We start from the raw sequence: 27997 nt of genomic DNA, 5'->3' as shown, positions 1-27997 counted from the left end.
TCTCAGCATTAAAGAATAAGAAGCAAGCAGAAAACCCCATTTACCTCAATTACATTCTGCAGCCAGCCCTATGAACATGCATGGAAAGTGGGGTATATCTATCTAGCCCTCATTATTAGCCATTTGCAGACTTCACGCTTTTGGCTCCATTTGGTGCCGTCATTAATTAGGCAGTGTCAACCTTAGAAGACTTTGGAGCTTGCCTATTGAAATAACACTGGGCATGCTTTGCTTTCTCCCTCCCTTCCTTTGACTTGCAAGGGCTCCCAGCTTGTTATTAAAAAACTGACACTATGTCTTTGACCAGTCAGCAGCAGACATGAACCATACTTCTAGTGGTAATGGCGACCCACGAAAAGGAATCCCTCTGAGCAGGTGTTGTCTTCATCACAGGGTGCTCAGCAGGGCCTCGCTGGCTGGCCGCACCACCCAGGGCCTCCACTGGTGTCGTGGAAATGACGGGCGCTTTTCAGAATCAGGTGGCAATATGTTACCTGTGGAAAAGTAGATTAGTTGCCAGCTAGACTCAGGGAAATGAAGGCTATGGCTTCATGATGTCCACAATTGTTTTAAAACAGAAATGTTTTCTGTCCTGTTAAAAGTAGTTCTCAAATATAGAGTCACAACACACACACACACACAAACAGAATTACAGAAGTAACTATTCATAATCAACTCTAAGCTCACCAACGGTATGCTATCATCCCTGTGAAGGTTTCCCATGGATGTTAGGTTAGGAGAAAGTTTTTTTTTTAAATTAATTTATTTATTTTAATTGGAGGCTAATTACTTTACAATATCATAGTGGGTTTTTCCATACATTGATATGAATCAGCCATGGCTGACATGTGTTCCTCATCCTGAACCCCCCTCCCACCTCCCTCCCCATCCCATCCCTCTGGGTCATCCCAGTGCACCAGCCTGAGCACCCTGTCTCATGCATCGAACCTGGACTGGCGATTTATCTCACATATGATAATATACATGTTTCAATGCTATTCCCTCAAATCATCCCACCCTCACCTTCTCCCACAGAGTCCAACAGTCTGTTCTTTACATCTGTGTCTCTTTTGCTGTCTCGCATATAGGGTCATCATTACCATCTTTCTAAATTCCATATATATGCATTAATATACTGTATTGGTGTTTTTCTTTCTGACTTACTTCACTCTATATAATAGGCTCCAGTTTCATCCACCTCATTAGAACTGATTCTGATTCAAATGCATTCTTTTTAATAGCTGAGTAATATTCCATTGTGTATATGTACAACAGCTTTCTTATCCATCATCTGCCAATGGTTGCTTCCAAGTCCTAGCTATTGTAAACAGTGCTGCAATGAACACTGGGGTGCACGTGTCTCTTTCAATTCTGGTTTCCTCGGTGTGTATGCCCAGCAGTGGGATTGCTGGGTCATATGGCAATTCTATTTCCAGTTTTTTAAGGAATCTCCACACTGTTCTCTATACTGGCTATACTAGTTTGCATTCCCACCAACAGTGTAAGAGGGTTCCCCTTTCTCTGCACCATTTCCAGCATTTACTTACTATTCTAAAGTTAGAAGTTGGAGATCAAAGTGCTGGTAGGGCTGGTTTCTTCTGAGGCCTCTCTCTCCTAATCTATAGATGTCCATCTTCTCCCTATGTCCTCACGTGTCTTCCTTTCATGTCTGTGCTCTAACCTTTTCTTCTTGGAGGATACCAGTCATATTGGATTAAAGTCTACCCTAACAACCTCATTTTAGCTCATCTCTTTAAAGACCCTATCTCCAAATACAGGCACATTCTGAGGTTCTGAGGGTTAGGATTTCAATACACAAATTTTGTGGGGGACACAATTCTGTACCACAATGCCAGTGTAGGCCTAACCCAACTTTATTACAAAATAAATCCTCACAATGATAGTAATTACCAGTGCTTGCAATGTGAAAGGCACAGTTGTGGGCCATTTTATCTCATAAACTTATTGAATTCTCACTGCATCCCTATGAGGCAGGTAATATGATCTCTCTTTTCATAGAAGAGACCTGAAGGCAGAGAGAGATTAACTCACTCAGGCAGTAATCTGATGGAGAGAGGATTGGGATCCAAGCAGTATCTGAGAACTCCAGACTGTAGTTTCTGTTTAGATAGTGCAGAACTTTTATGGTGAGAAAACACCCTACTACGACCTCAGATTTAGAGAATAGAAGGCACACTTATCTGATGAGAGAGTCTGGTAATCTACAGAAATGCAAATCACTCTCATAAAATCAGGCTTATATAAATTTCCTATGGATGCACATCTATTCTCACACCAGTAGGTTTTATCAGACCTTTATGCTGAACCAATCTGAAATAATGAAACGTTCTTTATCATCTAGGGAAATCCAGGGATTGAAGAAAAGTAAAATTTGATTAACTTCATGCTCTGGAGCAAAAGATATCAGCAAGACTCTCAGAATATGGGATAATCATCAAGACAAAGTTGGAAAATTTCTGGAAACTCTATAATTTGCACTTGTTTTGGCCATTGTTGCTGTGTGCCCCTTCACCCACTGTTAGTATGAAAAATGAAACCAAAAAGAGAAAGATTTAGGTCTATTTATATTCTAGATCTCTACAGAAAGGATAACTTGGAGTGCTTAAATTCTATTTCAAAGCTAGTCTTGGAAGACCAGGATCCTAACACACAATGTTAACCTTAAAAAGTAAAAACCTGCTCAGATTTTATGTAAAAATCAGAATTCTGTGAGAAAGAGTTTGAGCCGTCATACCTGGTAGCTGAGAGTAAACCACACTGAGACACTGTAAGGCATCTTCCTATTCATCATAGCTTTGTGGAAGGGTACAGCAAGAGAAAAAATGGATTTTTCACAGTTTTTCTTCCTAGTCCAACGAAATGAACCAATTTCACCACAGGGCCACTTATGCATAGTTAATTGATTTTCCTAATCGGACATTTTGAAAAAAACATTTGAGCTCTGTGAGCTTTTGCGTGTTTTTCTCACTGGAGACTTGAGAGGCACACACCCATTGTTCTTTGTAGCTTTATACTATGTTACTGAAGCACAGATGAAGGCAATGTTTTTCATACTTTTGATTTATATATAATTTTCTTCCCTGAGTAATTTTTTCCCCCTTCTTGTGTGCCTGCACTGACATTGCAGGGAACTGCAGTTTTGGTTGGAACTTCTGAAACTCAGCAGTTTGAGGCTGTAATGTCTAAAACCATTATCATGGGTTCAAACAGGACTGCCATAATTGTGATGTAGACCAACCTAGAGCAAGCTCTTTTTCTTAATGTAATAAAAGATTTGCCAAACAGTTATTTGATTATGCTAATTAACTTGGCTGTAATCATGTCTCAGACTGAAGAGGAGCAAGCATTAGGAAGACAGAAGGAATTTAGTGAGACAATTTTGATTTGATGTGTTGACTTAAAATACAGTACTTTTGAAAAGGTTTTTTTTTGGATTCAAATCCTCTTTTAAACACGCTATGCTAAAAAAGACTCATTTACTAGCACTTAATCAGGTGCTCTCCCAGTCTATTATTCTTTTCTCCTAGTTACTATTATTGCAATTTGGTCACAACGTGACATGTCAACTCTAGGACTTTGTAACAGTGTTATGCTAAAACACTGTAGCTGTCTGCTTACAAGTTTTCAGAACAGAATAGTTACGCATGCAGGTGAGTGGATGAAAAACACGTTTATGTATGTATATGTGTGTAGTGGAAAGACTGAAGAATGAATTACTTATTATATTAATATTATTTGATTATTTCTGGATAGCAGGGTTATAGGTAATCATTCTCTTATCCAGTGTTCATTTCTTATTTTCAATCAGCAAATACAGAGATAGATATGGGTATAGATGACTCCCACAGCTATTTCCCCAGCCTCAACATTTAAACATTCAGCTGTTTCCATCTCTCATCTAAATATCCTGTTCTGGAGGTTCAGTGAAACTCAAAAGATTCAAAACTGAACTCATTATAGTATCCCCAAATTCCCATTCCCCCTATTTCTGTTCATACAATCATTTTCTGTTTGGCTACTCAAATCTAGTCTGGCAAGTCTAAAGTCATTCATGGTTTGTGGTCTCTTGCTTCTCACAAGTGATCAGTCCAGTCTGCTGGCTAGAGCCCCGTCAGTTCACAGTTACAGTCCTCCCCTCTTTTATTGGCAGAACCGACATCCCATTCTCTGTTACTTCTTATGCAGACTCCCACATAAGAAATCAGTCAACAGGTTTCATATTTTTAAAACATATGTTTTTTCTCAAATTAAGATATTTGTAAAGAATTTTATAAAGAGTTCTGTCACAACTTCAAATGGGGGTAATTAAGCATATTACATAATGTATTTTTTCTTAGATATACTAAATAATGATGAACAATGTTCCTGATCTGTAAATTGTTTTGAGAGTGTAGGTATTTTGAGGTGTAATCTTCATACAGAATGATTAAGTTCACAAAATTTAATTCCAGATAGTGCTAGCTTGCCATATGTGGTATTCTAAACATGTTCTTCTCTAGAGTTTATACTATTTACTAGAATTTTTTATTAAGATAGGTGAACAAAAGATTTTTAAAAGGAATTTTATGAAAATCCATACAGCTCAACCTAGTAACCATCATACTTGAAATCATTTTAATTTTCAGTGGGTTTGGTCAAGGAAGACACATTTATTAAGAATCAAGTATAGACGTAAAATGGACTGTAACAGGATAAACACTGTGCCCATGAATTGTCAAGGCCACTTTGATAGCAGAGTATCTGACCAGTATAAGTTTTATTTAAAAAGAACTAAATGGTTCAAGTCATAAATAGTTTCCCCTCACCCCACCTTTAAGTAGTTAATGACAGGGATTTTTACAAATTATTTTATATTGGCCATACTTATAACTTTTCTAATTAATAAAAATTAATCACTGAATTATTCAAAAATTGAATGGCTGTATAATAATCAAATATAGCTATATGGGTCACTTCCTGTGTCTCTAGGGGCTATTAAGCAGGCAAGGGGAAATGTATCTTCCCCACAGGATACACTTCCAACTTTCCCAAGAAAAACATCAAAGGAACATATATCTATTTTCCTGCCTCAGAATCTGCTGACATCATCTGAATGAATTAAAGCCACAAAAAGATCTTCTTCCATGCTGATTAAGACTTAGCTAAAAGGGGACTCTGTAATTACTGAAATTATTACCTTAAATTATCCACACTTTGTATTTAAATTTAAACATAAATATTATTTACAAAACCACTGAAATATTATTCAAATGCAACTTATTTTTTCTTTCTCTCAAACATAAAAACAAAAATCTTCAGAATTCTTTGAAATTCAATCTGGTAATGATTATTGGATTAAAACCACATTTGGAAATGTTTACTATTTCTGTTTGACAATCCAGAATGGAGGGGGCGGAGTGGGAAAGGTGGGTAAAACAAAACTCCCAAAACATTCTTGGGGCTTTTGAGAAAATTACCTTGTTATTCTTATTTGCTTGAAAGAAAAAGGTAGGAAGTCCTAAATGTTAATTTGCTTTTTGGGCTGTCACTGAATTCTGCCCAGGCTAACTTCCATTTACTTATACTTTTAATTACATCTCTCAGGGATGCTGATAACAAAAGTTTTTATTTTCAGAAATAATGTTCTCCCATAGGAACCTAACTTTAAAATGAATGGAGATCCTGGCTATGTCCAAATGATTCTTTCTCCATGTTAACTTTGGAAAATTATTGGGTGGGAGCTATATTATTTACTATCTTATTTATATGTAATAAAGGAGCCAGAAGTCCACAGACATCTAGGCTTGGAAGTGTCTCTACTTAGATGGCGGATTTCATGTATCCTGTGATTTAAGGTAACTGGTGCGGATCCTATACGCTAGAAAAGCAAAGGAAACATTATTTTCTACTTTTGCTACTTATAGAGAGCGCTGGAAATAATCAGCATCAAGATCATAGAAGAAAAACAATTAATAAAGCCTTTAATAGTTTCAAACAAAAGTGGTACTAGTTTTGTGTGTATATCAGAATTTACATTTTTAAATAATGTGCATGGAAAAGTACCCACATTTTATATTCACTACTGTGTTAATTTATCTTTGTGTTTTGCATGCGAGAAACTAAAGTACATATAATGCTTCAGGCCCAAATTCATTTGATTATTAGTGATTCTTAAGATTGTTCATAATATCCAATATTAACTACAAAAAAATAAACCTTTGGGTTTTATTGGCTCTGCTGTTTTGTGATATGAACTCAAGTTCCCTAAAGAAATGAGATGTGTCAAGTAATACTTTAAACACAGCCTTTGAAAAACACAGGGAATGATTATTTCAGCAAGTTTTCGTTTTCAGCAGGAACATATGCAGCGGCAGCTGTGTACTGGAGCTTGGAGACCAGGGATCCTTTGGAACCCAATAAGGAAACTGTGACTTGCATGTAAAGTGCGAAAGAATCGCTTGTCCCTAGTTCTAAATTATGCTGAGACTTCAGGGAGATAAAAGAGACAAAGAAACATATTGCAGTTTCTATCTGATGATCTACAGAAAACCAAGCAAATTAAGATGAAATTAATTATATGGAAAATATCCACCCCCAACCCTGCGATCCTTCAAGTAATATCGAAAAATCTTTCTTTCCTGCAGCAGGCAGTGTAGTGACTAGCTACATTTCTTTGCTCATTAAATAATAACATTTTTTATTGTGTCTTTTCAACATTATCAAAACATTCAAGGCCAAGGGAAAGACAAAGGAGAAAATGTATTCCTCAGGTGTTGACTCTATTTCAAAGTCACTCAAGCACCGCTCCCTTGCTCTGTGACAGCCTTAGAACACTATTTAATTACAGGCTGTAGCCATGGGGGTCATGTTTTAATCTGTGTATAAACAAAGGGATAAAATAAAAACAGCACATTTGCAGATTCTAAAGATGCTGCTTTTATAATCCGATACCAGGAATTATTACAATCATATTATTTACTTTCCATAATGGAAAAGAATGGGGCACATCTGCACGTAAAGCCAGGCCTCCCCATTACAAATGACACGCAATTAACATGAAAATCACACCCTCAGGTAGCAAAAGCAAGAAGTCTCAAAACGCCATCAGTTCAGTTGCTCAGTCATGTCCAACTCTGTGACCCCCATGGACTGCAGCATGCCAGGCTTCCCTGTCCATCACCAATTCCTGGAGCTTGCTCAAACTCATGTCCATTGAGTCGGTGATGCCATCCCACCATCTCATCCTCCGTTGTCCCCTTTTCCCCCTGCCTTCAATCTTTCCCAGCACCAGAATGCCATAAGATGAAGTATTTAATGTTAGCTTTCATATATTAAAAGAGGCACATTTGCACAGTATTGTCTTTCCAAAGAACCAGATTCATTTTGTTGTCTTCAAATGGGAAAAGAATCAGCAGGTGAGCTCTACTTTGTACCCACAGTCTAGTCCCATCCGAGGTGGGCTTCTGGAATCTAAAGGAGAGGCCATAATACTGCACTGTTTGGTTTTCTAAAAGGGAAAATTGCTTTGGAGAGGAAAGATTGCCACGTTCAGTGTGCTAGTAACTAGATGCAAACAAGAGCCCCCAAAATTCCCTCACAATCTAATGACTTGTGGTAACCAACCTGCCAACCACCTGAATCATTTAGCACACCTCAAAAAAACTGTATTACTTTAACATCAGATATGATTAAAACGTTATACTCACATTTAATGAATGCTATCTGCATTTTTTCTGTTGATGCTTTTCTTTTGAACATTAGTTTCACATGTTTAAAAAAAAACAAGCTAATTTAAAACAGTCAGGAAGATACTGGATTCTAGAAATAGTATCAAGTAGCTTATAAATAATGATATTTTCCAAATTTGTGGGGCAAAGAAATATCTTCTACTAACCTCTATCTACCTGCAATATACCAAGTGAAGGACAATGTCACCGTCAGAGGATTATCAGTCTGCAGTACTGGTATACTGTTCATAGGGTTCTCAAGGCAAGAATACTCTGGGAGACAGTGAAGGACAGGGAAGCTGGTGTGCCACAGTCCACTGGGTCACAGAAAGTCGGACATAACTTAGTGACTGAACGACGAGGTGCTAGTATACCAGTGCTCGATGATAGAGGGCTGTGGAACCTGATTTTCACATGACCTTTTCTCCCTCCAAAAGGAGTGCTATAATAATGCAAATTTTCATGAAAAAAGTCTATATAGCAAGACAGATGCATAACTGAATGACTTTCTTATTGTTCCCTAGAACAGTTCAAAAGCAGTAATTCCTATTACTAGGGGAAAAAAAAAAAAAACATTCCTTTAGAATAGGACCATCGGTCCTGTGAACAGAGAAATGAGAATTCATTCATGTTTGACAAATATCCCATCAATGCTTAGATCAATAACAGCCATATTGGAAGGTGTCAGCAATACTTGGCGTAATCTCCCAAACTTTAGTACCTTTTTTTTTTTTTTTTTTTTTGACCACAAGAACATAAGTAGGCTAATCGTGGGTCTCACCTAGGGTCAGTCAGACCTAACAGTTGGGCAATATTTGTTGAAGTCTAACAGGCAATAGAATGAGAGCAATGTAAGTCAATAATTCACATGGGAAATTATCTCAGCCTCACTGAGGTTTGCATTTGGTTCCTTCCCAACTGTAGGGCAACGGAACCCCTGGGGAGATGATCTGGCAATATATTTTGACATTCTATAGCTGAGTACTAAGGGAATGTACTTCAAACTGTGTTTAAAAGAGGGAAAAAAATTCAATTCTATTCACTGTTAAGAACTGGAAAACATTTCATCTCAGTGTCTATGCCTTGTGTATGTGTATGTGATAATGCTAGTATCTATACTTAGACTTCCCAGGTGGTGCAGTGGCAAAGAATCTGCCTGCCAGCGCAAGAGACTCCGGTCCAATCCCTGGGTCAGGAAGATCTCCTGGAGTAGGAAATGACAACCTGCTCTAGTATTTCTGCCTGGGAAATTCCATGGACATGGAGAAGCCTGGTGGACTACAGTCCATGGGATTGCAAAGAGTCACACATGACTCAACAACTGAACCTACACATACTTGGTATGAATGACATAAATTAATATAGGCATAAATGAATACTAATGCCTATACTGGATAGAGAAAATGAATGATTTGACTTGCTTTATTGGTTGGTTTACAAATTATGTTTACTGTCATATAGAAATTGTGACTACCATGAACATGGCTAGTTGATTTGATACATTAATCTGATAGCCTCAGAGCTTAATTTCTCTGAGTCCTATCCAAAGTGAATATGCCTGGATTCTCCACCACTGTGGTAGTCCTGAAATACTGCCACTTCAGCAAAACTAATAATATCTACTTCCCTAAAACATAATTATTGCAATAACTCCCCACCAGGAAATTTAATTAATATTTGCAGGTAGAGAACATAACTTTAAGTACAACTTAAACCCTTCAACATGGCATAAAAGTCTAAAAAATCACTGCTTCAAGAAAATATGTAATTCAAAAGTACCTGTTCAAGATGTTGCTAAAAATAAATATTCCAAGTCTGTCTTATCATCAAATGGAGTTAGGACAGAGGCATGACACTGGTGAGGTATGGTATAAAACTGACTCTAGCCTATGAAAGGCAACTTTTATTAAAAGTTGGAGAGAGCCTCTGAAAATCTTTACTTATAAGCAATCTGAAACCTTTGCCTTTCCCATTGAATATTTCTGTCATCTATGCACCATACAATGTATACAGTAATCAAAAACGGAAGCATGGGACTTTACTCAGTAAGCATAGAAAATGCAATCCAACTTCTTCTGGCTGATGTTTTATTGATAAAAATCAGAAAGCAAACCTTCCATGAACTTGTAATTAGTTTACCATGCAAAGTGTTGACAAAAGCTTTAGTTCAACACCCTGGATTTTCCCCATACTTGGCTGAATGAGAACAGTTCTTAGTGGCAGTCATGCTGGGTCATGAAACTAATTGTGCTTTGTGAGGGTGAAAATTCTCAATTTCCGAGCAGGGGACACTGCCACATGACGGATGAATGTTAGAAATGTGGTGTGCTGCGCTCTTTCATCTCTGTCACTGGATATTTATTCTGACTAGGCCTCTAAATTATTCATTTTCTTTAAGCAATCAATATTAATAATCTGATTTGCTCCCTGGCATTTTTAGTCACACTTCTGTTTAACTGACTGTAAATAAAGGTCACTCAGAGGCTTCCTGCTGCTGTTCGGAAGGTCCTTGCCTAATTAATTCCCAACACTTTTTTTCCCTATGACTGTGATTAGCGGTTGCAATCAAGTTCAGCAATTAGCTGCCTCCTTGCCCTGTGACTTGCTCAATGCAAGCCCCCAGGATGAGGCTCCTTTAGGTCATTCAGTCATCATTCTAAAAAGAGACCTGAGGAGGGAGGATTTATTTTTCACTTCAAGGTTTACAAATTTGCAGATAATTATAGAGGAGATTATTAAGCCCATCTGCCAGTTGCTTCAGTAATCTCCTTGTTTAGGGTCCTCAAATCCTGAGCATCTAGGGAAGAAGTATAGCTTGCTAGTACTCTGCAATCAAAAGGGTTGGGGTTGCAATCTAGGCTTCACCAAGAATAGGTTCTTTGACCTATGGCCAATTATTCACTATTTCTTTTAATGAAGAGTGGCACTTCCTCAGAGTTTATAGTGAAGATTTAATGACAGTAAGTTCATAAATGGATTCTACAGATGTTTAAGAAGTGGAAAAGTTCTAGGTGTAGGCTGTTTTGAATTAAAATAGATGAGGTGGACAAAGATGAATATGCAAGTAAACCCTTAAGGTGTGACTATCCCTGTGAGGGTAAAGAAGAGGGTGTTATGAGCAGGGATTGCACTTTAGATTGGGTGGTCCAGGAGAGCCTTACTGACAAAGGAAATTTAGTTTTATGTGTTCCAGGAGCAGCAAAGGAGTCTGTATGTCTGTTGTATAGCTTGATAGGCAGAGGGCACAGTAGGAAATGAAGTTGAGGGAGTACTTTCTGCCAGTTTACTCATTGGGGAAACAGGACAGCAGAATAAGCGACTGGGTTCAAATCCCAGTGTCACCACTTATGAAATGCATGACACTGAAAAAACCATTTAACCTCTGCATACCTCTTTTTCTGCCTCATTGGATTGTTGAGGACATTAAATAAGATAATTATACGAAAAGCATTCCATCAAGACTTGAAACAGTAAGCACCTGCTGATATTAAGTATTATCCCTGGATATGGATAAAGAATCTGGATTTTATTAATTATGGTTAGAGGGGTCAGGAGCATTTTAAAACACTTTTAAAAGTCAGGGAGATTATACTGTGAATGATAGTATCGGAAGGGAAAAAGGTAAAAACATGGATTATGACTGAAAGGCTATTTTAGAAATTCAAACTCTTGATCTAAGTCAACAAAAGTGGATATGAAAGTCGCTATAAAGAGATAAAGCAGACAGTGTCCAATATACAGTAAAAGTTCAATACATGTTAATTATCAAGACTCTGATTATTTACTCATCTACTAATCGCCTTTTTATGAACTTGTATCAGTGATGATGGATACTTGCTTAACACAGAAGTATAATTATTCACCTAAAGTATGTTTTCAGTGATCCTCATAGTGCCAAGTATAGAAGAGAAAATGGGTTACATGATCATTCACCTTCTAAAAATATGAAGATGTTGGAAGGCAGCCGAAGAGGAATATTCATGTGTTACTCCAGGTTGTAGATGGCAATGAGGCAGACCCAAACAGGCAGTGCTGGAGCACGTACAAAGTAGGGAGGTGTGAGGACCTGACTTGTTAAATGTGGGATCTGAAGCAGTGAGGGACAGTCATTTGGGTCAGTAATCAGGCAAGAGTAAGCAAGCCCCAGGAATTAGGACAGCAAGATGAGGAACAATGGGGTCAAAGCAGTGAAGAGGTAAGATTCACTCATTCATTCAACAACTGTTTACTGAATGCTCACTATACGTCTGTTACTCTTACACGAGCTGGGGCTTCAGACACGAGAGACAAGAATCTGTAGCACCAAAGAGCTTACATTTTAGAATGGGAAAGCAGGCAAATAAGTGATAAGACAGTGAACTATCATGTTAGAAAACAGTAAGGTAAATACAGAAAAACAAAGCAGGAATGGACTACTGTTTGATGGCTTTTAAATTGCCCGGTGAGATAGAAAGTACTAGAAGGTCCCAAACAGAGGAGTGACATAATTCATCTTTTAAAAAGATTCCTCTAGTTAAGAATAGACCACATGAGGCAAAGGAGGTTAGTTAAGAGGCTACTGCAAAACTTGAAGTGAAAACGATGGTGGCTAGAACATGAATGGTGCAGAGCAGGGGTTAAAAAGAGTTGGAGTCTGGATGTGGCTTGCAAGCAGTGCTAGTTGAATTTACTTCCGAATTGAAGGTGGGATGTGAGGGAAAGAGACAGGAACCTAGTGGTGGAGCCCAGCTTACACCAGCTGAGGAGAGCTGACTGTGCCATGGCTTCTTACCTTGGCCCACGGTGAAGTCACATCAATGGCTTCTAGGCATGGTGAGAATATCCACACAGTGGAAATCAGCAAACTCAACAAGTAATTTTATTTTTTTCCTGGATAGTTGACTGTGGAGCATTTACCAGCACCTCATCAGATAATTCAAAAGTTACGCTAAGACTTTTGGCCTTCAGCGGAAAGGAGGAATCACTGACAATCGAGAAGGAACTGAACTGAAGGAGTGTGGGTTTGAATTTGGGGTGGCAGCAGCATCTATGTGTGGGACTTAAAGTCGGGGGATTGGATGAAATTAAGAGCTGGTTTCTGGAGTACTTAGACTTTAAGAAAGAGCAGATGAGGAGGACCAGCAAAGGAGAATGAGGAGTGTTAACATGTGTCTAGGAGTCAGCAAAGGAGAATGAAGAGTGTTAACATGTGTCTAGGAGTGATACATGGTTTCAAAGATGTGCCATATCACCAAAATGAATCTGATTATTTACAAGAAAATCATATGCTGTCATCCTCTTTCAGACCCCCGTGCTGGGCCTGAGCAGGAAAGTGTTTTTGGGGGGACTTAAGAGTGGCATTTGAGGGTCTTGGTCTGTAGAGTGCATGGAGGCAATAATATCCCGAAGGAGATATACGCATCTACAAATTGGCCCCAACAGTAACTGAAGCAGCTGTAAGGAGGGAAGAATTCCTAGGAAGAATTTATTTGTTTAGAAGGATTGGCATATTATCAGAAGCATTTTGAAGACAAAGCAAATTCCTTCTGGTGAAGTGTCCTCTCCAATGTGTTTACATGGGAAACTATACTTTTCTGAGACAATCATAACATTGAGGACTGAAGGAGGAGCCAATTTTTACTGCTGGCACTGGAGATCCCTCTTTTCCTGACAGCTCTGAGTCAAAGCAAGGATGCCACTGCACCAGCAGGTAGGTCTCTTTTTGCCTTTCTCTTCTGTTCCGCTTGTTCATTTAATCTCACAGGGGATCTGACAGCTTCCTCCAGCTCCTAAAGCAATTCTTTAGTACTCATTGAAAAGCACAGTAAGAGAGAAGAAAGATGCCAACGGCTGCTTACCCGCAGAAACCTGCTATGAGCTACGTGGGCAACATTCACCTGTTTTCCAAGTGTCTACTGCATAGAATGAGGACTAGAAGTAACAATCCCAACACTCTGTCTTTATGACAGCTCAGCTAATGAATGCAAATGTTGAGCATAACCCATTTACTGGACAGTGGCTGATTCATATCATGGGGCTGTGTTATAGAAAATGTCAAGTGCTCTTAACTTATGGACTGCATATGCAGTTCATGTGGCTCTCTTCTTTTCTTCTTGACATACAGAACAGGTGATAGGTATCTCCTCTGTGGATGGAAAAGACATTTTGACAATCTACACGATTCTGCCTTCAGATAAGCAGGTTTTTTTGTGCTCACTAGATAATCAAAAGATTCTTTTCACCCAACTGGACATTTTCTCCAGTGACAATCCAAGGCAGAAGACCTGTTAGAGAAGCTATTTCCACAGAGGATTCTGTAACTTACAGAACTTGTTACCACCTGTTCATGAACACCACCCCCAGAACTGATCTCCAGAAACCCCCGGCCTTCGGTCCTAATGTCTCAGGCACCGGCTGCTCAGGCTGACCATTTCTGCCTTCTCTGGAGGGCAGGTGTCTATAAGGACTCAGTCCTGCCCACCTACTCACTTGGTCTTCCCGATGAAACCCAAAGCTGTCCTGATGACCACAGAAAAAGAAGAGGCTAATTTAGATTCTGGGTTCTAGGACTAACAGAAGTTCTTTTTCCAACAGAATATTTTTTGAGGAAGAAAATGCTCTACATTTGCAGTAACTAATGTGATAGCTACCAAGCGTACGTGGCTACTGGGCAACTGAAGTGTGGGTAGTCTGGCAGCATTTGAATTTTTAACTTTATTTTATTATAGTTAATTTAAATGCTTAATAACCACATTCCCAGGGGTTATCCTACTGGGCACCCAAATAGATAACAAAGTCTTCTAGGCCTCTGTTCCAAGGCTTGAAAAGCTTATTTCAGTCCTTAATGGAAACTCTCAAGACTGAGGTTTCCCATAAGAATTCACCTAGACAGAATCTGCCTTAGAAGATTAATCTGTAGTCTTAGCAGCTAGGCTCAAAGGACTTTGTGTTCATTCCATCCCCAAGATACCAGACCATTCATGCATCTGAGCTGCTGTCCTAACATTAGGTGTTCAGGACTTGAGAGTATATGATTCCAAGAATCCCTATCCTTATCTTATTTGATGTTACCTCCTGGATAAATGGGCTTCCCTGATAGCTCACCGAGTAAAGAATCAGCCTGCAATGCAGGAGACCCTGGTTTGATTCCTGGATCAGGAAAATCCCCTGGAGAAGGGATAGGCTACCCACTCCAGTATTCTTGGGCTTCCCTGGTGGCTGAGATGGTAAAGAATTGCAACTGCAATATGGGAGACCTGGGTTCAATCCCTGAGCTGGGAAGATCCCTTGGAGGAGGGCATGACAACCCACTCCAATATTCTTGATGGAAAATCCCCGTGGACAGAGAAGCCTGGAAGTCTACAGTCCACAGGGCCACAAAGAGTCAGACATGACTGATCAACTACACACACACACCTGGATAAATAATGCACTCTGGAGCTGTGCATCACTGGTGTTACACAAAATATTTGATGAAATTTTCTGTATTGGAGAAAAAAAACTCTCCTGCTTTTGGGGGCTTCTGTAGTCATAAGTCGGAGGGGAAACTGTGAAAGGGAGAGAGAAGGTGGGGGATCCTACCTGAACTGTGCCGCCAGGGCATTTTTGGATACGTCACTTCCTAGTCACCTTGGTGTATGTGCATCCTGACTGCCTCCTCCCATGTGTCTCTCAAGATAAAAAAGAGCTAGGAGCCAGATATGACTTGCTGTGTGACTGAATGCCAGTCACTCAGATCTCTTAAGTCAGCACCTCTCCCTCAGTGAGATAGACTTGGTTCATGGGCTCATGGAAAAGGAACATCCCCTGAGGTTTAGAGTCCTGGATTTTCCATTTATGAGGTAACTCAGCATACCTGGAGTTAAGTTGAGAGAACCAAATAAAATGATGGATGTACAATATTATTAAGTATGTTATAAAAAGCAAAACACCATCTTTCAGAACTATAGGCTATGTGTACTCTCTTTAGTAGCTAAAGTTTGCTTTTTTAGGTCAGCAACATGAGATCTAGGGCAGGATGAATAAAGTAGGATGGTGCCAGGCCGAACTATACTGCTCCTGCTCTCTCCACCCCTTTTGGCCTAGAGTCGAGTCAGTGGTGGTTAATCATGTGGCTTTAGTGTCTGCCTTCACTTCAGCTTTCATGCGGAACCCTTCATCCCTTTTGGAGAAGGAAATGGCAACCCACTCCAGTGTTCGTGCCTGGTAAATTCCATGGATAGAGGAGACTGGCAGGTTACAGTCCACGGGGTCACAACGTGTTGGCCATGACTCAGTGCCTGAGCACATCACCCCTTTGCCTCTCTCTATCAACCTCTTCAAATTAGTCTTTACAGCTGTTCCAATTGGGCTTCAACTGCTTTCATCCAGATGCCATGGAGTTATTCAAGATGAGGACTCGTGGGGGAATTTTGCAACTTAGGCTTCAATGGGTTTGAATCCTTGGCACAGGGTTTAGGTCTTCCCTTGGGGCATAATTGTTGGTGTCCTTGGAGAAGATATCCAAGGCTCTGCCAAGTCAGTGAAAATGACAATGTGGTACCCTATTCTGATGGTTAAACTGTTTCCATCAAGGACAAAATCTGCACCTCACAGTCAAGTAGTGCTGTGTTAGTTGCTCAGTCATGTCCGACTCTTTGCGACCCCATGCATTATAGCCGACGAGGCCCCTCTGTCCACAGAATTCTCCAGGCAAGAATACTGGGGTGGGTTGTCATTTCCTTCTCCAGAGCACCACAATCAATCTGGGTTTCAAAGAGATGGAGGAACCAGAGATCAAATTGCCAACACTTGTTGGATCATGGAGAAAGCAAGGGAATTCCACAAAATCATCTAATTTGCTTCACTGACTATGCTAAAGCCTATAACTGTGTGGATCACAACAAACTGTGGAAAATTCTTAAAGAGATTGGAATACCAGAGAACATTTACCTATCTCCTGAGAAACTTGTATGTGGGTCAAGAAGCAACAGTTAGAACTGAACATGGATCAACTGACTGGTTCCAAATTGGGAAAGCAGTAGGACAAGGCTGTGTATTGTCACCCTGCTTAATTAACTTATATGCAGAGTACATCACGAGAAACACAAGAGAGAATGACTCACAAGTTGGAATCAAGATTGCTAGGAGAAATATCAACAACCTCAGATGTGTAGATATACCACTCTAATGGCAAAAAGTGAAGAAGAACTAAAGAGCTTCTTGAAAGTGAAAGGGAAGAATGAAAAATCTGGCTTGAAACTCAACATTCAAAAAACTAACATCATGGCATCTAGTCCCATCATTTCATGGCAAATAGAAGAGGAAAAAATGGAATCAATGACAGGTTTTATTTTCCTGGACTCCAAAATCACTGCCAACAGTGACTATAGTCAAGAAATTAAAAGGTGCTTTCTCCTTGGGGGGGAAAGCTATAACAAACCTAGACAGTGTATTAAAAAGCAGAGACATCATTTCGCTGACAAAAGTTCGTCTAGTCAAAGCTATGGTTTTTCCAGTAGTCATGTATAGATATAAGTTAGAACATAAAGAGGGCTGAGTGCTGAAGAATTGATGCTTTTAAATTGTGGTGTTGAAGGAGATTCTTTAGTTTTGGACTCTTGGACTGCAAGGAGATCAAACCAGTCAATCCTGAAAGGAAATTAACCCTGAATATTCATTGGAAGGACTGATGCTGAAGTTGAAGCTCCAATACTTTGGCCAACTGATGCAAAAGGCAAAAGGAGAAGGGGGCAGCAGAGGATGAGATGGTTAGATAGCATCACTATCACAATCACTATCAAACTGATGGACATGAATTTGAGCAAACTCGGGGAGACAGTGGAGAACAGAGGAGCCTGGCCTGCTATGGTCCATGGGGTTGCAAAGAGTTTGACATGACTCAGCAACTGAACAACAACAACATCAATATTCCCATCCCCAAGGTACCGACCCATTGGCGATAAGTCATCATCCCAAACCCCTTCCTCCTCCAACACATATATACCAAACCAACGCCTACTCTATTCTATATCCACAGGCCACTGACTACAATTATAAGTGCAAAAAAAAAAAAAAAAAAAATCACTGTTTTCAAGAGAAAGTTTCTGTCCATGATCTCCTTTAGAGCTGGACTGTCATAGAATGAGAGATCTGGCCTCAGCCAGGAATCAATGATCATGACCCAAGGTTTGAATCCAGTTCCCATTTGGTGGCTGGAGAATGACATGCATACTACTTGAAGATATACTCCAAGCCTGTAAAGAGTATGTCCTTCTTCCCTTCTTCTCTTTGCTAAAACCTTCCCTCTGTTCCTTGTTTGTTTAGGCCTATCCCACTTCAGGAAAGAAAAGCAGAGAAGAGGAATTGCCTTACCACCACTCCCACCCTCTGTCCATAGTGTCCAGTAGATAGCCACGGTTACTTCATGTGCATACTCACACTCACACAGAGCTGCATGCATCCTTTCTAGTGTTGAGGCAGAAGAGTGTTGAGGTAGTCTGTGATCAGAGCCACTGAGCATGCATCGCTTTCATTTAGGTGGGAGATAAGCAGGCGCACAGGAGCCTATCTGGAAATTCTGGGCTTCTGAGTATGTACAAGGGTGAAAGACAGGGAAGTGGTGTGTACAGCCATACAAAATTTCATTAAGTCTCAGCTAAGAGGTGGGGAACAGGGCCCATCTCCCAGCTTCATTAGGACAAAGTGGGGCAGCTATTTCCTCCCACAAAGATCCAGGGTCATGGATTCTTCCCACCTTTCTGAAGTTATACTGAGTCACTCCCAAACTTCCAGTTTCCACTTTTATGATATGCAAAGCTACTTGGTCTCCTACCTTCCTAGAATGTAAGTGGGGAATTTCTGGCCCTATTATGTCCAAGTAACTCTGCTGCTAAGTCACTTCAGTCATGTCCGACTCTATGTGATCCCATAGATGGCAGCCCACCAGGCTCCCCCATCCCTGGGATTCTCCAGGCAAGAACACTGGAGTGGGTTGCCATTTCCTTCTCCAATGTGTGAAAGTGAAAAGTGAAAGTGAAGTCGCTCAGTCGTGTCCGACTCAGCGATCCCATGGACTGCAGCCTACCAGGCTCCTCCATCCATGGGATTTTCCAGGCAAGAGTACTGGAGTGGGGTGCCATTGCCTTCTCCGCCAAGTAACTCTACTACCATCCAAAGCTGTTCAAGGAACGGGTCTTGAACCTGCCGGGTCTTGAGATCGCATCTTTTTTGTTTTCTCTCTTTGATAAGCCCCTAAAATGCTTTTTATATTAAACTTTCAAAGTAAAATTTTTTGAGGGGAATGACAGTATTCTAAAAACTTAATATTTAAGATATATGATATAATCAGATGCAAACAATTCTATGAAGTACATTACTATGAAGTGAAATTTACAAAATTGTAATATAGTAGGTAGATTAAACTTTCATATTAATACTGAAATAAATGAACTGTACATTGTAGGTATCACTGTAACTTGTGCTGCTTGCATAAAATGTTTAAACAGGAAACACAATGTTACACCTGAGCATTAAAAAAAAAGTCATTCAAATTGAATCTACCCACTTACACTGACAGATCTGATTAAATCTGATATGTTTATCTGTTAAGTAAGTCTGACATGGACATGAAAAGGCAACAATAGTATCTCACAGAAAGAAAATGTTAAAGTGACCTGTCTTAAAAATAATAAAGTAGCATTTTATGAAAAATATATTTTATAGTGCTTCAGTTTTAAAATTTAAATCAGGTAGAATTTATAACTTCTCAGTCACACCACCACGTTTTTAAGTTTTCAACAGCCACATGTGAACAGCACAGGTCTAGAAGAAAGCACTGGAGTTGTGCTAGTACTCGTAAAGACTAGGTCGCCTCATCTATGCCTCCTCTCATTGTGTTATGGAGGCGTCATGACGGGGAGATGGGAAAGGAAAGAACCCAGAGCTGTTTCTCAAGCTTTAATTCATGATTTCTGATAAATAAGAGATAGGAATCATGGTTTTTTGCCATAAAAGGAATGAGTTAGGGTCTTGTTGACTGGATTTCTTTCTCCCAAGCACTTTACCATGCCTAATGTGTTTCTGGACTATTCTTAATGAGAGAAGTGCTGTTTTTATGTTATCTTCACGGGATTAGGCAACAAAACCAGACTTATCAACAACCAATCACTGCATGGATGTAGCAGGTTACTTACCCTCTCTCAGCATCAGTTTGCTTTTGTGTAAAATTTAACACTTGTCTTACTCACCACCCAGGACTGTTTATGTATGAGGTAATGATGCTCTGTAAACACTCAAGTGCTCTAAGTATTGTGCTAATTATGGCAGTAACACTGTGTCAAGATAGGTTTTGCTATTATGGTTACTTGTCTCATAAGACATGAAGTCCCTTTATAATTCATCTTTTAAAAAAAAAAATCAATTAATTGCATGTTTTAACGAACCAGAAAAGTGGGGAAACATTAATATGAGAAACTTGAGATAAAACAAATTTTAATATCATGTCAAATTTCCTATAGATCTCCTTTAATCTTTTTTCAGAAAATAATATGCTGTTCATAGAATAAAAGTCCTGCCATGTATTCCATTCTCCTTCCTCACCCTGAGAGGTAACAATTATTATGAAGTTGGTGACTATTCTGCCAATGAAGAGTGTCAGGCTTTCATGAGGCAACACAGCATGGCCTTGAGGAGCACAGATTCTGGTGTCAGCTCAGCCACTTTCTACCTGTGTTACTTTAGGCAAGTTATTAAACTTGCTGGTTTCCTCATCTGAAAACGTGGGTAAGATGATAGAGTCTAACGCATATGGATATTATGAGAATAAAATGCATATAAGTGTTTTTAAAGGCCCATGTTATCCTTTTTACAAAAACTTGCTATCTTAATATTAGTACACATGTCTGTATATATGTTATACAAAAGGGAACAATACTTATTTCTCAGTCAACATTATGTCTCTGCGATGCACCCATGTAGATATATTCAAAAAGAAGGAATTAAATTTGCCTTTTTAACATTCCTCTGACTGTTTGTATCATAGCTTATTTATTCTCCATTGAGAGAAATTTCTACTGTTCCTAGTTTTTTGTTATTACATCCAGATAATTTTTACACACATTTCCTGGTATAAATGGGCTTCCCTTGTGGCTCAGCTGGTAAAGAATCCGCCCGCAATGCGGGAGACCTGGGTTCAATCCCTGGGTTGGGAAGATCTCCTGGAGAAGGGAGAGCCTACCCACTCCAGTATTCTGACCTGGAGAATTCCATGGATTGTACAGTCCATGGGTTGGAAAAAGTCGGACATGACTGAGCGACTTCCACTTTCCACCTGGTGTAAATGCACACATTTATACATCTTATACCATAAGGATTCATGCCATCCCAGACATAATGAGCGAGCCATGGTTAAAGTGAAATGACTTTCTGTATATTTAGATCTTGGGCCCATAACTAGATGATGAGCAACTTGAGGCAAAAGTGATGGGTAAACAGTAGATCCTTAGTAAGCTAGCAAGACCCTGGTAGAGTGAGTTCAGGCATGTAGCTATGACAACTGCCCTAGAAGCAAACCACACAACACTGAAAGGCTATTAGAGAAAGTTAGCAAGGAAGGAGTTTTAAAAATAGAGTCTAGTAGTGAAACTTATACTGATATGCTATTTATCTTGGCCTTTTAAATGCAGATTTGATTCTCCACCTCATAGGGAAAGGGATATTACTCAAGCTTTCAGGATGACTTGGAGCTGGCAAGCCTCAGCACTCTAAAGAAAGGGGGGAGGGCAGGAAAAGGAGACTCTCTGTCAAGCCCCAGTGATATCCAGTCATTCCATATACCCACCGCTTGGACTGGTTCCATCTGCCTAAAATGCTCTTTCTCCTTCCTCCCCAGAAAACCTCTAAATATTTTACCATGTTCTCTCAAACAAGAAGCCTCAATTCAGGTGTCTTCACGTCACACTGCAATTTTCATACTTTTAGTTAAATGTGGAAATAATTCTTCATCTAGAACTGATAGACGAGCTCCTATTAAGCCAACTTCCCTATCAAGAATTACTAGAAGAGTCAACCAAACAAAAAGGCTTTCAGGGCAAATACCCCGAAGAGAAGGAAACTCATTAGGTCAACATGACATTTTGCAATGCTTTTCCCTTTAGAGCATTTGCAAATTTATAGGTAATAAAATTTTGCAGAAAAGTAAGGAGATTATAAGTACAAAATTTAGGCTATTGGTTACCCTAGAGGGGAAGGCAGGTTATGTTGAGATAGAGCACAAAAGGATTTTTTAAGAAGCAGACATATTCTATTTCTTAAACTGGATTGTGGCTCCATAGTTAATAAATTTTTTATTTTTCTTCAAATTTCTATATATATAAATATAAGTATGACACACAAACACACACACACACACACATATGATATATCACATTCTCTTGAATGTGCATTTACCATCAAGAAAAAATGAAACTCCAATCAAACAGCTCTTATCTGCAGAGAGTATATTTCAGCCCCAAGCATGATTTTGTACTTCAGCAATTTCCTCTGAGAGCTGCTAGAAAGCCTGCTCCTCTCATCCATCTCTAGTAACTTCTGCTATTCCCAGGTGGTAATAACAATCTCCAGGGCTGGAAGCTTCATGTTTCTGACTGTAGAGTTCTCATCCTTAAAAACCTGTTACTCAGAAACAAGAGTACTATAGCTGGGTGCATGGCCTCACTCCAGGAGAAGTTAAAAAAGAAAATGAGGACAGCAATGATTAGGTAAGGGGATAGAAGAAAGTGTGAGAAATCAGTCTGTTTATAGCCTCACTGGTATATACACATATATACACATGCATACCTTTGTACATGGACACATATAAGAATGTATATACACATACTGGATTGTAGGTATGACAACAGGAAGAAGAAAAAAGAATAGAGTAAAATAGAGTAAAATGCGATTAGGACGAGTGTGGAGATGGTAACTGAGTTCATGAAAAGACAGTCTGTGGGTTACAGGTAGCAACATGAAGGGTACGGGTGAACAAGAATAGGAGGGGAATAAAAAGTAAAAGAAGAGAGAAATCATGTAATCAGTGAAAGTAATACCACTTTAGGGGAAAAACCATACAGAATGAATTTTTATTGGAAATGAGGATAGGGTGGCTGTGATCTCACACTACAAGTTTCAGGTTGCTTTCAGATTTCTAAGTAGAGATTCTCCCTCATGTTTTGCCTTACAAAATCTATAAAGAATGGCCTTGGGAGAAAAGTCTTATCACAAGGCAACTTACTTTTAACTGGGCACACACCTTTGCAGTCTCCATGCTTCCTTATACTTAGTAATGTCTCTTAATAGTAGGCTTCCCTGGTAGCTCAGATGGTAAAGACTCTCCTGCAATGCAGGGTCCCTGGGTTGGGAAGATCCTCTGGAGAAGGAAATGGCAACCCACTCCAGTAATCTTGCCTGGAGAATTCCATGGACAGAGGAGCCTGGCAGGCTACAGTCCATGGGGTTGCAAAGAGTCAGGCATGACTGAGCAACTATCACATGCCTCCTTAAATGCAATATGGCTTAATATGCAATGCCTTTCACTAAAAAGATAAGAAATTTCAAGTGCAAACACATGGCAGAGTCATGGAAATCAACTCGAACAACTGTCAAAAAAGAATAGTTGATCTTGAATAAATGCCTAGAAAGAAGCATGATATCTAATATTCCAAATATTTATCAGCAGTCTCTAGGTAATTTGATTGACAATATAGATATTATTCTTGGAGGAAATATTATTATGGATTAAGAAATATAATAAAAACTACCCATACTCTTTTTTTTCCCCTTAAAATAATGGGAGGAAGGAGTTGAAGCGTAAATAACATACTGAGGATAATATAAAATACAACATTAAAATAGTATGAGAGGTGGACAGGAAAGCAATGAGATTTTCTGATCATAGTAAAAATAAAAGCACCTATAAAGCATATAAAGTATCTACATACACAATAAATAGATGCACATGTGCATACAGAGAAGGAGTTTAACATCTAATTTCTAAATAAACAGAGGTCCACATCAGAAAATCATTCTCATTACATTTGCCCCATCAGACCTTTCTGATATTTTCTACCTGCAGAATTTATTATTGCACATTATCATATATACTTTCTCCTTGTTTTCTCATATACCTTGCTGCTGCTGCTAAGTCGCTTCAGTCGTGTCCGACTCTGTGCGACCCCACAGACGGTGGCCCACCAGGCTCCCCCATCCTTGGGATTCTCCAGGCAAGAACACTGGAGTGGGTTGCTATTTCCTTCTCCCTCATATACCTTAGGCAAGGTCAAAGAACTAGCATTGCCTACTAATTGAGTAGTTTCTGATTTTGCTAGTGATTTCAAGAGATACTATAATTTTTAGCAATTGAAAACATAATTTACATTTGCTTTCAGTTTTTAAAGTGTTTAAAACACTTGCATGTAATTCGTTAGACAGGAAAACAATCATGTCATTAGATTGTAAAGACAAAGAGCCTGTGGCATTCACTAACCCATTGTCCCATCCTAATCAAGCAGCAATTCCAACAGCTAGGTCCAAACTACATCCTGCATCCAGATCCATCTACTTCTCTTCACACAGACTGCCACTGGGCTAATTCAGGACAGATTTTCTCTAGCCAGATGCGTTGCAAAAGTCACTAAAGAATCTGGTGTTTTTTTCTTTTTTCCTGTCACCTCTCAAAATACAAATTTGAACACTTTATGTATCTTATAAATTATCTATATTTTCTATAAAATATTTAAAAAACTATAGCATCAAATAAATCTTAAAATATAAATCAGATCTTAATACTCATCTGTTCAGAAACTTCCAGTGGTTATTTCCTGCATTTAGAATATTGTTTTGTCCAAATGCCATTCTACGGTTCTGAGACTTTACATGATCCAATGTGTGTACGTGCTTAGTCGTGTCTGACTCTTTGCGACCACATGGACTGTATAGAATTCACCAGGCTCCTCTGTCCATGGGATTCTCCAGGCAAGAATACTGGAGTAGGTTACCATGCCCTCCTCCAGGGGATCTTTCCAACTGAGAAATAGAACACTGGTTTCCCGCATTGCAGGCGGATTCTTTACCGTCTGAGACACCAGGGAAGCTCCTGCCTCTTTTTGCAAGCTTATTTTTACCCATCTTGGCCTGAACTGCTCTGATAGTACTAGATTCTTTTCTGTTCTATCAAATCCTTTCCCACCTGAAGACATTTTCAATGTGTCTGAAGATGATTATCATCACTTTTCCATGCCTACTGCGTACTTTCCTAAAGGTATGGACTTTATCACCTTCATGCTGTCTTCCCTGACCCCAGGGCAGTTTCTTTCTTTCAACCCTGTCCTATTATTAGGCGAAGCATGCAGACTGAAACCACCCACCCTGGCCAGGCACCATAGTAACCATTTGCATGAGGTTTTAGGACCGGAGGTCCTGGTAAGGAACATGGAACTAATAAGCCACCACCAACTGGGAGAGTTCAGGAAAGGTCAAAAAGTGACACCATTTGTCCAACCACTTCCCAGAATCCTTCTCTCTGGCATCCATCTTGGCTGAACAAAGCGTGCACCACCTGGAAGAACTCTGAGTCAGAATGCTTGGCTAAAGACAACGCAGAAACTAATCCCAACACCACAAAACCCAAGACTATGAGCCACGTGGCAGAGCAGCCCTCCTGGGTTCCCTTACCATACTGATCTCTGCCCAGGTGCCCCTTCCCAATAAAATCTCTTGTGTTGTCAGCACGTGTGTCTCCTCAGACAATTCATTTCTGAGTGCTAGACAAGAGCCCACCTTCAGGCCCTAGAAGGGGTCCCCCTTCCAGCAACACTATCACTATTACTAACACTATTAATCCTTCTATTACCACTCACACTTCACAATCTGTACCAATCTAAATGTATCCATTTTGCTTTTAGTTTGCTATTGCCATGAACAGTGAAATGAAAATTCTATAAAGGAGGCATTTTATATATCATATCTTGTTCATCATTGTATCACAGGTACCTAGCTCAATACCTGCCATAAACGTGCATTTAACAAATATTTGCTAAATGAATGAACAATTAAATTTGGTTTATTTCTCTTTTTCCTCAGTGTGTTAATGCTACACTTAAAACTCTGATGACATTCAGCTGAAGTTTCCTTATCATAGTCTGCAGTTCCATGTATCAGCTACTTCCAAACCTCCCTCTAAATTAGTCTATCATCTATGTTTCACTCACAGTATTTCAACTGCACTGGCCCTGGTCTTCCTGGAACCATGTTAATAACCTATTGCTAAATAACAAATCAAACCCCAAGAGAGTGACTTAACAATAAGCATTTGTTATATCAGTGTCTGCTGATCAGAAATTTGAGGTGACTTCCCTGGGTGATTATGGTTTGAGAACTCTAATGGTGTTGAGGCTGTCTGTGGTTGTATTGACTTTACTTCTAAGGCTTGACTGGGCCTCGAAGACCCTCTAGTGGAGCTACTGGCAGCAAAGCTCTCAGTTTCTCATTGATTATTACTTTTTAAAATAAATTGTATTCATTTATTTTTGGCTGTGCTGGGTCTCTGTAGCTGTGTGGGCTTTTCCCTACATTCAGCAAGCGGAGGCCACTCTCTAGTCGTGGTGTGCAGGCGTCTGTTTTTTGTGGCTTCTCTTCTTGCGGGGCACAGGCCCTCGGTCACATGGGCTTCAGTGGTTGTGGCACGTGGGCTGGGTAGTTGCAGCTCACTGGCTTTAGAGCACAGGCTCCATAGTCGTGGTACACAGGCTTAGTTGTTCTGCGGCAGGTGGGATCCTCCTGGATCAGGGGTCAAATCCAGGTTTCCGGCACTGGCCGAACGATTCTTGACCACCGAACCACCAGAGAAGCCCCTCTTGTTGGTTATTAGTAGAAGAACACCTATCCTTCTTCACAGGGATTCTTAAGGAGTCTCATGTGATGGCAGAGCAAGTGAGGAAGAGAACCAGATAAACGCTACATGGCTTTTACAAACTATTCTCAGTACATCATACTCTATCATTTCGAAAATATCCTAGCCATTGGTCAGTCATGGGGTTATACAGATCTCCCATTTTCAATGAAGGATTCTGTTTCCAATGGAGCCACATAAAATGGCATTCCTTCAGCTGAGCAGCTTTTGAAAGGCCTCACCTATTTCTACATGAATGAAGGATACATGCTGGGGAAATAAGGCACAGAAGGCACGTGTCACAAACTAACACAGACTGCACAGGCATAATGACGTGGATGTGGCAAAGAGCCAGCACTTTTCAAAAAATATGAGAAGGCCACCTTGTAGAGTCTTGTTTCTCAAGACGAATGTTAAGCCACCCAGGGATCAAAGCCAGGTCTCCCACATTGCAAGCACTTTCCTTACCATCTGAGTCATCACGGAAGCCCCAATAGGAAATGCAAAGAAAATCAAAATACTACAAATTAGCACACTGCATAGCTGTGTGCTAATATCAAGGACCTACCAAAGAAGATCAACAGAACCGGATAATACAAGTATGAGAGAGTTAAAAACTGTCTTCCTGTTTTTTAACCTGTATTTTGTCAGATGATTTTACCAACCTAGAGACTGATCATTTTGTTTTAGTCAGGATGTTTTGAATGTGTCACAGAAATGTAACAAAAAGCTAGATAAAGTACATCATATCTTTTTTTTTTCTTTTTTCTTTTTTTTAACTATTGTAGTTTGGAAAGACTCCCATGGAAGCTCCCCACTTTAAAAAATAAGTAAATCATAAAGCCTGTCAGGAAATAGAGCCTTGGAGATTTCAACTTGAGATTTCAAGTCATACTTTTGTTATATCTATCTGCGTTTCTTCTCCATTTGATTCTGCTTCCTTTTGAGTACTATTGCTCTCACTTTTCCCTTCTTCAAATCCCATTACTTCTTCTTAGAGAATTTTTTCTGTTTCCCTGTGACTCAGATAATAAGCCAGATGATACTCCCACATACAATATCTTTCCCTGTCTCCCTCCAGTATCAGTTATAACACTCAACCAACTATATTTCATCTTGAAAATTTGAAACTTACACACAAAAGTTCTGTCAATGTCTGCTGAGCATTGAACTTGCAAGTCATGAGGCTCCAGAGAGACCATTTTCAGCCTAAACTGAGAAAAAGCAAAAAATAAACAAATAAATAATAAATAAAGTCAGCATACACTAGAAGAGATAATTAAAGAGAAGAATTCTGCTTCTCCTGGTTATGGTGAATTAACTTAAAACACACCAATCTTCATAATAAAAACAATTGCAAAGACTGAGCAGAATACAAGAGCAA

At 39.6% G+C, this 27997-nt stretch overlaps 1 long non-coding RNA gene across 1 annotated transcript; it reads right to left on the bottom strand.

Annotated features, from left to right (window-relative positions):
* Positions 1-2: 2 nt before the first annotated feature.
* On the bottom strand, positions 3-27974 carry LOC110127778 (uncharacterized). The gene is made up of 2 exons (XR_002310932.2): positions 27749-27974; positions 3-494 (listed from the first exon to the last, which is right to left on the bottom strand). It is a non-coding gene; the product is annotated as an uncharacterized lncRNA (long non-coding RNA).
* Positions 27975-27997: the final 23 nt, after the last annotated feature.

Source organism: Odocoileus virginianus, chromosome 3 (assembly GCF_023699985.2).
Source record: "Odocoileus virginianus isolate 20LAN1187 ecotype Illinois chromosome 3, Ovbor_1.2, whole genome shotgun sequence".
Lineage (NCBI taxonomy): Eukaryota > Metazoa > Chordata > Mammalia > Artiodactyla > Cervidae > Odocoileus > Odocoileus virginianus.
Note: the sequence above shows the minus strand (reverse complement) of the source record. Positions and strands in the feature narration are given on the sequence as shown.